Source organism: Peromyscus maniculatus, chromosome 22 (genome assembly GCF_049852395.1).
Source record: "Peromyscus maniculatus bairdii isolate BWxNUB_F1_BW_parent chromosome 22, HU_Pman_BW_mat_3.1, whole genome shotgun sequence".
NCBI lineage: Eukaryota > Metazoa > Chordata > Mammalia > Rodentia > Cricetidae > Peromyscus > Peromyscus maniculatus.
The window spans coordinates 29,820,640-29,831,736 of record NC_134873.1 but is presented as its reverse complement, the minus strand read 5'-3'; the positions used below and the strand labels follow the sequence as shown (position 1 = coordinate 29,831,736).

Genomic DNA, 11,097 nt, shown 5'->3' with positions numbered 1-11,097 from the left:
TCAAGCCCATCTCCATAACATTTTCTTTTTTATAAAGCAGCCAAGGTTCAGAGAGGGCCGGGCCTAGGAAAGCCCAGAGTCACTCAGTAAGCAGAAGATATGGGGTGAGCTGGAGGTTTATGTACTTGTAAGTAGATAGCCTTCCACAACACCAGTGCTTCTTGTTATCAACACAAGTCTCTCCGTAGTTCAAGTTCCTCTCTATCGTGGGCTTCTCTTCCATCCCATCCTCCTGTGTGTCATGCTCTGGCGCCAACTTCCAGTGGTTGTTGAGTGTTCGTCTGTATTAATTACGAATAGCACTTATTCATAAATGCCTTAAGGTATTCTTATTCATCATCTGTGGCTGTCAGTGTTTCCATATATGCAGGTCTGGTCACTGCTCATGTCTCAACAGACAGGAAGCCAGCTTCATAGGCTGAAGCCCATGGGGAGCCCATACACGGCCCTTGTCAGGTCTTTTTAATTTTAGTCTGTACAAATGAATCCCTGGGTAGATATATGATGCCACTGTGGGGAACCAGACCCTGAGCAACATCCACCTAGAGACGGAGGGAAGATCAAAAAAGGAGGCAACATCTACTCCGTGAACATACAAAGGTAGGTAGCAAGTTGTACAAATGAGTGTAGTGGGGCTCCAGAAATGAAATGAACGGAGGAAAGCCATGTAGAAAATAAAAAGACAAAGTGTACATTTGATTTCAGGGATACCAATTCCTAAAATGGTTCCGCATCGACCCTTGAATATAGATATAAGTGTCAAGACATGGGAACATCACCAAGCCTCTTCTCTCTCTCCCACCCATCTGTGAGAATGCTTTCTGTAGCTTCTAGACTTAGGACTAGAACAGAGGGGAAGTAAAGTCTCTGCCTTTCCCTGAACTTGATTGCATTTCAACCAGATTTGGGCAGGAACCTTTGGACACATAAATAGCTGTGGTGATATTGTGTTCCCCGATATATTGTTCACCCTAATAAACTTATCTGGAGTCAGAACAGAACAGCCACTAGAGGCTGGAAAATGGTGGCACACACACCTTTAATCTTAGCATTGCGAAGGCAGAGATCCATCTGTGAGTTCAAAGCCACACTGGAAACAGCCAGGCATGGTGACACACGCCTTTAATCCCAGGAAGTGATGGCAGGAAGCAGAAAGGTATATAAGGCGTGAGGATCAGGAACTAGAGTCGGTTAAGCTTTCAGGTTTTGAGCAGCACAGTTCAGCTGAGACCCATTCGGATGAGGACTCAGAGACCTCCAGTTTGAGGAAATGAGATCAGCTGAGGAATTGGCGAGGTGAGTTAGCTGTGGCTGGTTCTGTTTCTCTGATCTTTCAGCATACATCCCAATACCTGGCTCCAGGTTTGTTTTTATTAATAAGCCCTTTTAAGATTCATGTTACAAATATACCCTATCCAAAGGGAAATGTCTCTGTACTTAGACCGCCAATGAAGGCAAAGTCAGCATTGTACTGACCTGCTCAGGCTGTTGTAACAACCATCATACCCCAGAAGCTGGGATGGCACCCTTCTCCTATTTCAAAGCCTGGGAAGTCCAGAGTCAGGGTGCAGACTTGCTGGTTGATGACTAGCCTGGTCTAACTCTCAGGCAGTTTTCTTCTTGCTGCTTCCTCGAATGGAAAAGACAGAAAGGACACTATCCCTACCCATGAAGGCTTCACCTTCACCTAGTCAACACCCAAGGTCACATCCGCAAATCCCATCACTGTGGGGGATGAAGGTTTCAGCATTGCCTGGGGCAGACACAAGCAAGTATCTGTGGAATGAGGAGAGAGCAGGGTCTGCAATGTAAACACACCAAGTCTGCCCTGCAAGACACTTCACTGTTGAGTCTCAGTTGTCTGTCATGAAATGGGCAACCGAGACAACTTAACTCATCTGCGGTAAGTTACCCTGTGATGTGAAGTGGAACCAGTGTTTCTGTATGGACTGATGCCTCAAAGATACCACTGCTTTTAGGCACCGCAATTAACACTGTAAGATGGATTCAAGGGAAAGAGTAAGGCAGGGTTCACATGGAGGTGAAAACACAACACTGGAGGACTGACCTGGCTTCTCAAGCCAAGGTGCAAGGCCATGCCACTAAGTGTATTACTTCAAGAGCAACCGTGCCACATAGCTTCTGATCCAAGAAACCGGGCGTTGAGGTAAATTTGAGAAGTAGAGACTGGGGGAATGGGCTCTCTCAAAGAAAGAAGCATCAGGCTAAGCCACTCAGGCTGTTCATCTCTCCTTAACCCCACGGACCACTGGGCCGGGTGAGGACCGACAGAACCTTTAAGAAATCATTTTAGCCTCTCATTGCCTGTCTTGTATGTGGCATTCCTATGTGCATGTGGACAGGTCAAAAGTGAAGAACCGTAACTCTCCTTCACTGAATTAAGTCATAGTATTTCCTAGTACTATGCTTTGAACCATGTCTACCAAATGATACCCTCAAATGTGACCTTTTTGGGGAATAGGGACCCCACAGAGAGAATCAAGTTAAGAAGTTGTACTTAATTATGGCTTCTCCTAATCCATGAGACTAGTACATTAGGAGAGAAGGGGAGAATATATATATATATATATATATATATATATATATATATATATATATATATATATATATATATAGAGAGAGAGAGAGAGAGAGAGAGAGAGAGAGAGCCATGAGGATAGAAACAGGTGGAGTGGTACAGATGCAAGCCAGGAACACTCAGAGCTACAAGAAGGAAGCTAGAAAATGCCAGGAAGGATACTCCCTCAGAATCAGTGGGATGAGTCTAGCCTGTCAACTTCTTGACTTTGAACTTTGAGTAGATACATTTCTGCTGCTTCAAGCTGTCCAGTTCACCATATGTTAAGAACAAACACACCTTGGTATCTCCTTAAGTGGTATTGCTAGACTTTAGTATCATAAAGAGAACTGAAACTTGATGTTTTAAAACCTTATTTCACACTTGCTTGGGGGTGTTCATGGTGGTTCCTGTGAGATGGGATGACGGACAACAGGAAGATCACATGAAGTGGCAGGTTGGCTGGGCATCAGCCTGGGCACACAGGCCATGAAGAAAGTCACCCTCCCTCAGTTTCCAACCAGGTATTATTTACAGGAAATGATGCTGAGAGGTAAAACAGAAGACATTGTCTAGACCAGAGACCATGGGTAGTGGATTAGGGTTTTCTAGTGGGAGAAGAACTGAGAGAATTAAGATATAAAAGGAAATTGTGTTAGCTTGTATTATATGGACTGGGCAGTCTAACAATGGCTATGGGTACACAGGAGGGCCTGGGAACCCAGTTGCTGCTTGGTCCTCTATGCTGGGTGCCTCAGGAGCCCCGGTTTGGTACCAAGGGCCTATGGAGTTCCTAGAGAGTCTCTCACCTCCAGTTTGGGTTGACGGCTGGAGAAATTGGGTTGTGGTTGCAGCAAAAGATGCTGGCAGCAATGATAACTGGATAGATGCTCTAACCAGCAAGAAACAAAGGCAGGCAGACAGCAGACTGCTTCCCTCTGATGGCTGTATGTCTAGGCCAACCCTGGAAAGTGCACCTGCCCTGGGGGAGGGTTCTGTCCCCTTGGTTTATTCTCCTTGAAGTGCCCTCACAAATCTGTCCAGAGTCCTGTCTCAGTGGATTCCAGATCCACTTGACACTCAAGATGATCCATCACAGTTGGACACTAAGGTCCCAGGTAGGCATCCTATCCAGAAATGCGGGAAGCACCAGTTAGCCTATTTATAAGCATGCAGATTCTTTTCATCCTGACCTCATCCCTTCTTTCTGGAATAAAAAAATCTTCTTACATTCTTTCATGACCATGTGTGGTTTTACTTTTAATTACTGTGGTGGTTTAAATGAGACAGTCCCCATAGGCTCATATATTTGAATGCTTAGTTAGGAGGGAGTGGCACTATTTGAAAGGACTAGAAGGATTAGGAGGTGTGGCCTTGTTGGAGGCACTGTCACTGGAGGGTGGGCTTTGAGGTTTCAAAAGCCCATGCCAGAGTCTATCTCTCTCTGCCTATGGATCAGGACGTAGCTCTCAGCTACTGCCCCAGCACCTTTCTGCATGCTGCCACGCTCCCCACCATGATAATGGACTAAACCTCAGAAACTGTAAGCAAGCTCCGATTAAATGCTTTCTTCATAAGAGTTGCCTTGGTCATGGTGCAATAAACAGTAACTAAGACAATTAATATTTACTAGATATTCATACAATTTTCTTCTTGTTATAATATTCATTGAGTAGCTGCCTCATTTTATTACTCAGGATGGCTGTACGCATACTTGAACTTCAATTATTGCAAAATTTCTTTGCATTAATTTCAACTTCTATGGAGTTCTTCTCATACTTTATATTTTGTAGTTATAAAAACCTAAAACATTAGACAGTTCTACCTGCCTTCCCTTTTGGTCCTTTTGGTTTTTAGTCTGTTTTTCTCTTTATTTTTTAAAAAATTTATTTACTTATTTGTATGTGTATGGGTGCTTGGCTTGAAGGTATGTGTGTGTATGATGTATGTGTCTGGTGCCCACGAAAGCCAGAAGAGGGCATTGAATGCCCTGGTACTAGAGTTACAGACAATTGTGAGCTTCAGTGTGGGTTCTGGGAATCAAATCTGGGTGCTCTGGAGGATCAGCTAACGTTCTTATTCACCAATCCATCTCTCCCATCCACTCTGTCTCATTTTTATATATTGTAAAAACAGAAGTATTGAGGTCCTGTGGATATACAATAAACAGAACACACCAAACACCCTTAGGATGCTCGTAAATGCTGTACTTAGTTTTCTGCAGTTTTACTACTATGTTCTTGTAGCTTTTTGAGGATCTCCTATGAGGATTTCTACATAGATCAGCAATTCTCAAAATGTGGGTCATGACCTCTCTGGGGTTGAACGACCCTTTTACAGGAGTCGCCTAAGACCATCTGAAAACAGATATTTACACTACGATTCACCACAGTAGCAAAATTACAGCTATGATGTAGCAATGAAATAATTTTATGGATGGGGTTGCCACAACATGAGGAAAGGGTCGCAGCACTAGAAAGGTGGAGAACCAGCAGTATAGATGATCAGGTTGTAAGTAGGCACTTCTGTTTCTTGCTGATTGGACGCCTTGACTTTCTCTTCCTTGCCTCTTGCATTGGCTTAAAACTCTAGAGTAATCTTGAATAGACAGGTAGGAATAAAGACCCTTTATGTGGCTCTAAGTTTCACAATATCTGTTTTATCAGTTTGGTTACTGAGATATGAAAAATTCACATCGCTGACTGGAATCCCTGTTTTTGTTTTTGTTTTTTTGTATGTTTGTTTGTTTTATGTGTGTGTATGTTTTCACAAGAATTGTGCATCTCGTATTTGAGATATCAGATGTTAGGTCCATAACTGTTTAGGAATTAGTTCCTTTAATGAATTGACTCCTTCATAATTATGAAATGCCCTTTCTAGCTGTTGTGAAGAATCTTTGTTCTGAAATGTACATGATTTGTTATTAGTTTAGCCACCTACTCTTTTGGTAGTATCTTTATGATATATCTTTTAAAAATTACTCCTCAGTTTTAATGTATTTGGTATTAATTTATTCACATTTGTAATGGCTTTCTCACAGGAGGCTTACTCCGTGCCCCTGCGTTTTAGTACATATGACAGACTCTGGTTTTAAACAGGATTTGTATTGAATTATGAGTTAGCATCTGTGGCAAGTGCTGATAGGAGCATCACATTTCTTGGAGCTGGAGTTTCTGGGGGTTGTGAGCTGCCTAATGTGGGCAGTAGGAACTGAACTGTGGTCCTCTGTAAGAGCCACACATAACATTTAAGTGGGGATGCATCTGTCCAGCCCAGCATTTGCCTTTTGATAATACATAATATGATTATTGATGTGGCCTATCTTGCATCATCTAGGTTTCTACGGGGGTCCCTTCTATCTTATCTGTTTATTTACCCTTCATCTCTTTGACTCTATTGCTTTGGTTTAGTGGAAGGTTTTTTGTTTTTTGTTTTTTTTTTAATAATTCCAATGAATCTCCTTAGTTGGCTTATAAACTATATCAGCTTGCGTTATTATTTTGATGGTTAGTCTAGGATTTCATAGCATTCATCTTAAACAAGCTTGTAACTGAAAGTTTTCCTATGTCCACCCAGCTCCCATGTCCTTGTGGTCCCACAGCCATTCAGACCCAAATGAACACACAGAGGCTTATACTAATTACAAACTGTATGACCTATTGGCTCAGGCTTCTCACTAGCTAGATCTTACATCTTAAATTAAGCCATTTCTATAAATCTATACTTTGCCACATGGCTTATTGGTATCTTTACATCTTGCTTCTCATGGCAGAGGCTGGCAGCATCCTCTCTGTTCTGCCTTTCTTCTTCCTCCTCTCAAGTTAGAATGTCCCACCTAACCCTATTCTGCCTTACCATTGGCCAAACAGCTTTATTTATCAACCAATCAGAGCAGCATGTTTTCACAGCATACAAAAAGACATTCCTCTATCCCTTCTCCTTTTCCTTCTAAACAAAAGGAAGGCTTTAACTTGAACCTAGTGAAATTACACATATCAAGCAAGAATTAGTTACACAAGCTACTTGCAGGTGATAATGTATCACTTTCTGTGTATGGATGGACCTTCCATGGTGAACTTTTCCATGTTTGCAGTCATACTTCATTTGCCACACTTTGTTTCCATGGTGGCAGAGAGAGGGGAGAGAGAGAGAGAGCCTCTGCAGCTCCCCTCACCCCCATTATTCCATTCAGGCTCCCAGGCATGGTGAGAGGCCACCCACACTCAAGGTAGACCCCCTTCCTTATGTTAATACTGTCTGGAAATATCCTCAGGCTTCCCAGTCAGTGTATGCTTGATTATTTTCCTAGGCACTTGTCAGTCTTACTAAGCTGGCAAGAATAACCCTCAGGCATCTTGTATTCTTTTAGTCACACACTTTGATTTTTATGGGTTATAAAACTTACTATGCATTGTTTCTGCTTTACGTCAATCCATTGAGTATTTTAATAGAATTAACATAAACAAATATCTTTATAATTACATATGCTTTCACAATCTTTTATTTCTTTGTGGACACATTGTGTTTCCTTATTTGAGAAAAGAGGGGAGAGATGCAGCCATTTATATTGTCCCTAACCTTTGGAAACGTTGGTCAAGCATCAGCCCCCATCTCCCAATCTTCTGAATGCTTATCTCCTGGCTTTTGATTATAGATATTTTAACATTGTTCTCCAGGCTCTTCTCATCCTCTCTGATTGGAATAATGTAGTCAACTTAATGGCATAATGTGGTCCTTTATGGAGAAGTTTTCACAATCTGTATCATTTTTAGAGCCATTGTGGAAGGAAGCAGTCAACATAGGTCCAAGAGAACTAGGATATATATTATTGTCCGTACAACATAGATACAAATTCTTTTCCATCTTTGATGACTTCAATAGAAATACACTTTTAAAGAACACACACCATGTATCTGAGGCCGCTTTAGTCTGCACCGATGCAGTGGGACTACATCTGGAAAGTGAACGTTGATGGAAGAAAATGTTTGAGTATTTCCAGATCCATCTGGCTTCTGCAGGAAATGTGGGAGAAATCACAAGTCCTTCATCCTCGAAGTTTTTCGGGGTGGAGCAAATGGCCACCCTCTGCCTGGGAATGCAATGTTGTTTTTTATTTACTTTCTACAAGGAAGTAGAGTGGGTGGCTATCCAACTTCAGGTCCTTTTATTTGGTTCCCTCTTCAGCACCCACCCTGACCCAATAGATCAAGGACACAAATGAAGGTCTTGCTTCTGTAAGTATACCAGCTACAAATTGTACATTTATAGAATAGGGAAATGGCCGTGGCATATGTTGGCAGCGTCTGTGGACCTGGTTTGATTTGGATTTGGCAAGGAGTCACTATGACTATCCCCTCCCCCTAACCCCTGTGTCTTTCTAGTTAAATAGTGAGCCATGCTGAGAGTCTCTGGGCATCAGGGGCAAATCTTGGTAATGCCCAGGGATTCCTGAGAATCCTAGTTAGTTCTGTGTCCCTTGGTGTTCAAACAAATGCCCATAGTTCCACTTGGAAAATCCATACATGTTGGGGTGTTCAGGGTCTCCCTCACTGAACCTTGAGCTTTCCATTGTTTGGCTGGTGTGGCAGCCAAAAGAACCTTAGCTATCCACCTGTCTGTACCTCCCCCAGTGCTAAGAGTTACAGGCATACAAGATATACCCAGCAGTTTTCTAAAAATAAAAAATTTTACAGTTCAATTTTCTGGGTTTTGAGTATGAACTCTATAATAATAATGGCAGTATCATTATCCAGTATCAAAAAGTTGGACACACAGTAGGTATTCACATTTCTTTCATGTACAGTTAAACAAGGCAGACAATAGTGTAGCTTGGAGGCTTTACTGCATCCCATGTGGTACCACAGCCACTTATAAAGTAATCACTCAGAGGCTTATATTAATTATAAATGTTTGGCCGATGGCTCAGGCTTATTACTAACTAGCTCTTATAACTTAAATTAACGCAATTCTATTAATCCATGTATTGCCACATGGCTGTGGTATTACCGGTCTGCTGGCATCTTGCTGCTTGGTGGATGGATGGTGTCTGCTTGACTTCGTCTTTCTCTCTGTATTCAGTTTGGCTTTCCTGCCTAAGTGTAGTCTGCCTTGCAATTCACTTTTTTTTTCTGTGTCCTGCAGAATGTCTGGCAGACTCTTCCACAAAGCAGGAACCCTCTGCCTACACAATGGCTACAATCTCTGTGATTGGAAGCACTTGAAATTCATTATGTTATAAAGTTATCTAGACTATGTAGCTGGGATATTGAGGAGGTCCATAACACAAACCGTTAACCTGGCATTCATAAATGGAGGGTTTGCAAGTGTCCTCCCATCAGAAGCAATGGTGACTGTTAATGGTGGGAGAGGAAGAACACTCTTTCAGGCTGGAAGTTTGAGAATCTGAGTAGCTAGAATCCTTGGGAAAATCTACCAAGATATAACAGAGACTCCGATTTTCCCAGTTATTGTCTTGCCATAATGCATCTGCCTTTGTATTTAATTTTCTTTGAGGTTCTTCACTAAATATTATACCCTGAGTCTGAAGCTCAACATTTTGTGTTTTTCAACAGTGGGCTGAGTAACTATGCACCTTCCTTAGGATTCATATGTAGACATCCTAACACCCCAGGAGATGGCATCTAGAGATATTTGGAACCTCTGTATTATGATACAATATACTAAAAAATGGGAATAGTGCCTTTGAAAGAGGCCAACGACCTACTCTGTTCCCAGTGACAACCATATAGACCCAACCTAAGAGAGACCCCTTCCCAAAACCTGCACACTGGCTCTCTGATCATGGACTTCCAGCCTTCAGGAGTTTGAGAAATCAATGTCTAGTGTTTATAAGCCATTCAGTTGAAGGTAGTTTTATTAGAGCATCTTGGCAGCCTATGATTCCCATTGAGCCGGATTAAGAACAGCTAAGTTACTAGAGGTCTTCATAGTCACCAATCTTGGTTGCCAACTTGACTACATCTGGAATTAATGAAAACCCAAAAAGCTGGGCTCACTTGTGAAGGATTTTCCTTTTTTTTTCTTTTATTTTTCTAGCATACATTAAATCCTGACTGCAGTTTCCCCTCCCTCTGCTCTTCCTAGTCCATCCCCTCCCCTCTTCTCTCCCCCAGATCTACTCCTCCATTTCCCTTCCAAAAAAAAGAGGAGGGCTTCCAGGGATGTCCACTGAACATGGCCTAACAAGATACAGTAAGACTAGACACAAACCCTCAACTCAAGGCTGGATGAGGCAATCCAGTAGGAGGAAAAGAGCCCCAAGTATAGGCAAAGGAGTCAGAGACATCCCCACTTTCATTGTTGGGAGTTCTAAAAGAACAGTAAGCTACATAACCAGAAGGTATATGCAGAGGACCTAGCTCAGACCCGTATATGTCTGTGTGCGCATGTCTGTGTGTCTGTGTGTCTGTCTGTCTGTCTCTCTCTCTCTGTTTGTTTCTATCAGCTCTATTCCTTTAGAGACTAACACATTCTCTTTTCTTTATTCCTGGCACTGCAATGAGGTACCATTATCTTGCTACAAATCATTCTCCCACATTTGCAAATATTTGAATCAATGTACTACCAGATCATCTCTTAAAGCTACTGCTGGGAGAGGTTTTAGCAATGAAGCCAACAATCTGTGCTGGTAACTAACTGTGCCCCACTTCCTTCCTCCATTGCCATTTGAGTGGGTAATGGTCCAGTCCCCCCAAGCTCCACCTTACTTCTTTATCTTGGGTCACCCTCCTGGTCTTATTGTGTTGATAGGGTAAAGGCGGAATCACATGATGGAAGATCCGTTAGGAAGAAATATCAGTGGAAGGAAGAAGCGTAGTCCTTGATTTAGAATTGACAAGTGTCTATCAATCCAAAGTGGAGTTCAGCAGCACACACTGGCCATTACGATGTAAGCAGTGGTACTGTCATCTCAGGCACTGGATAGACCATTCTGAGAACACCATGACCTCAGATGTAATCAGTGACAGATCTGAGAGAGCTGACTGCTAAGGGCTGCCAAAGAGTCCCACCCACAGTGTTCTTTCTTGAAGGAGTCTCTGGATCATGCTTTCTTGGGTCCAGCCTCTTGCTCCACGCCATCCATGAGATAGGTGTAAATGGGTTCATGCTTAAGGAAATGTAGATTCTACCCTGAGGGTTTGCTTTCCCTCTGTAACTACCTGATATTTCTCTGAGGTTGGTGTGAGCATTGGCCCGTGTTTTGTGCTAGTTGGGAACACAAAGTTTAAGGCATTTTACCTTCAGTGGGATTCCAACATCTGATCATTTCCCATTTTTAAAAGTAAATAAATTAAGATTTCAAGGGGAAGTACACATCCTTCCTGGAACAACCCAGCCCACAGGAAGGAGTAACAATGGCTTCCACCCTTGAGCTCACTCTCCTCCTCCTGGGAAGGAAGTGTGAGATCTGTGGGCCTGGATAGAATCTGAGCTCCCTGGTGCTCTGTCTGCTCTAGCTGCATAGGCAGAGACTTCAGGTCTCACAGGAAGGTAAGAGT

The 11,097-nt window shown here is 42.6% G+C and overlaps 1 long non-coding RNA gene across 1 annotated transcript; it reads right to left on the bottom strand.

Annotated features, from left to right (window-relative positions):
* Nucleotides 1–7,049: 7,049 nt before the first annotated feature.
* LOC143270233 (uncharacterized) lies at nucleotides 7,050–10,395 on the bottom strand. The gene is made up of 2 exons (XR_013047325.1): nucleotides 10,306–10,395; nucleotides 7,050–7,667 (listed from the first exon to the last, which is right to left on the bottom strand). It is a non-coding gene; the product is annotated as an uncharacterized LOC143270233 (long non-coding RNA).
* Nucleotides 10,396–11,097: the final 702 nt, after the last annotated feature.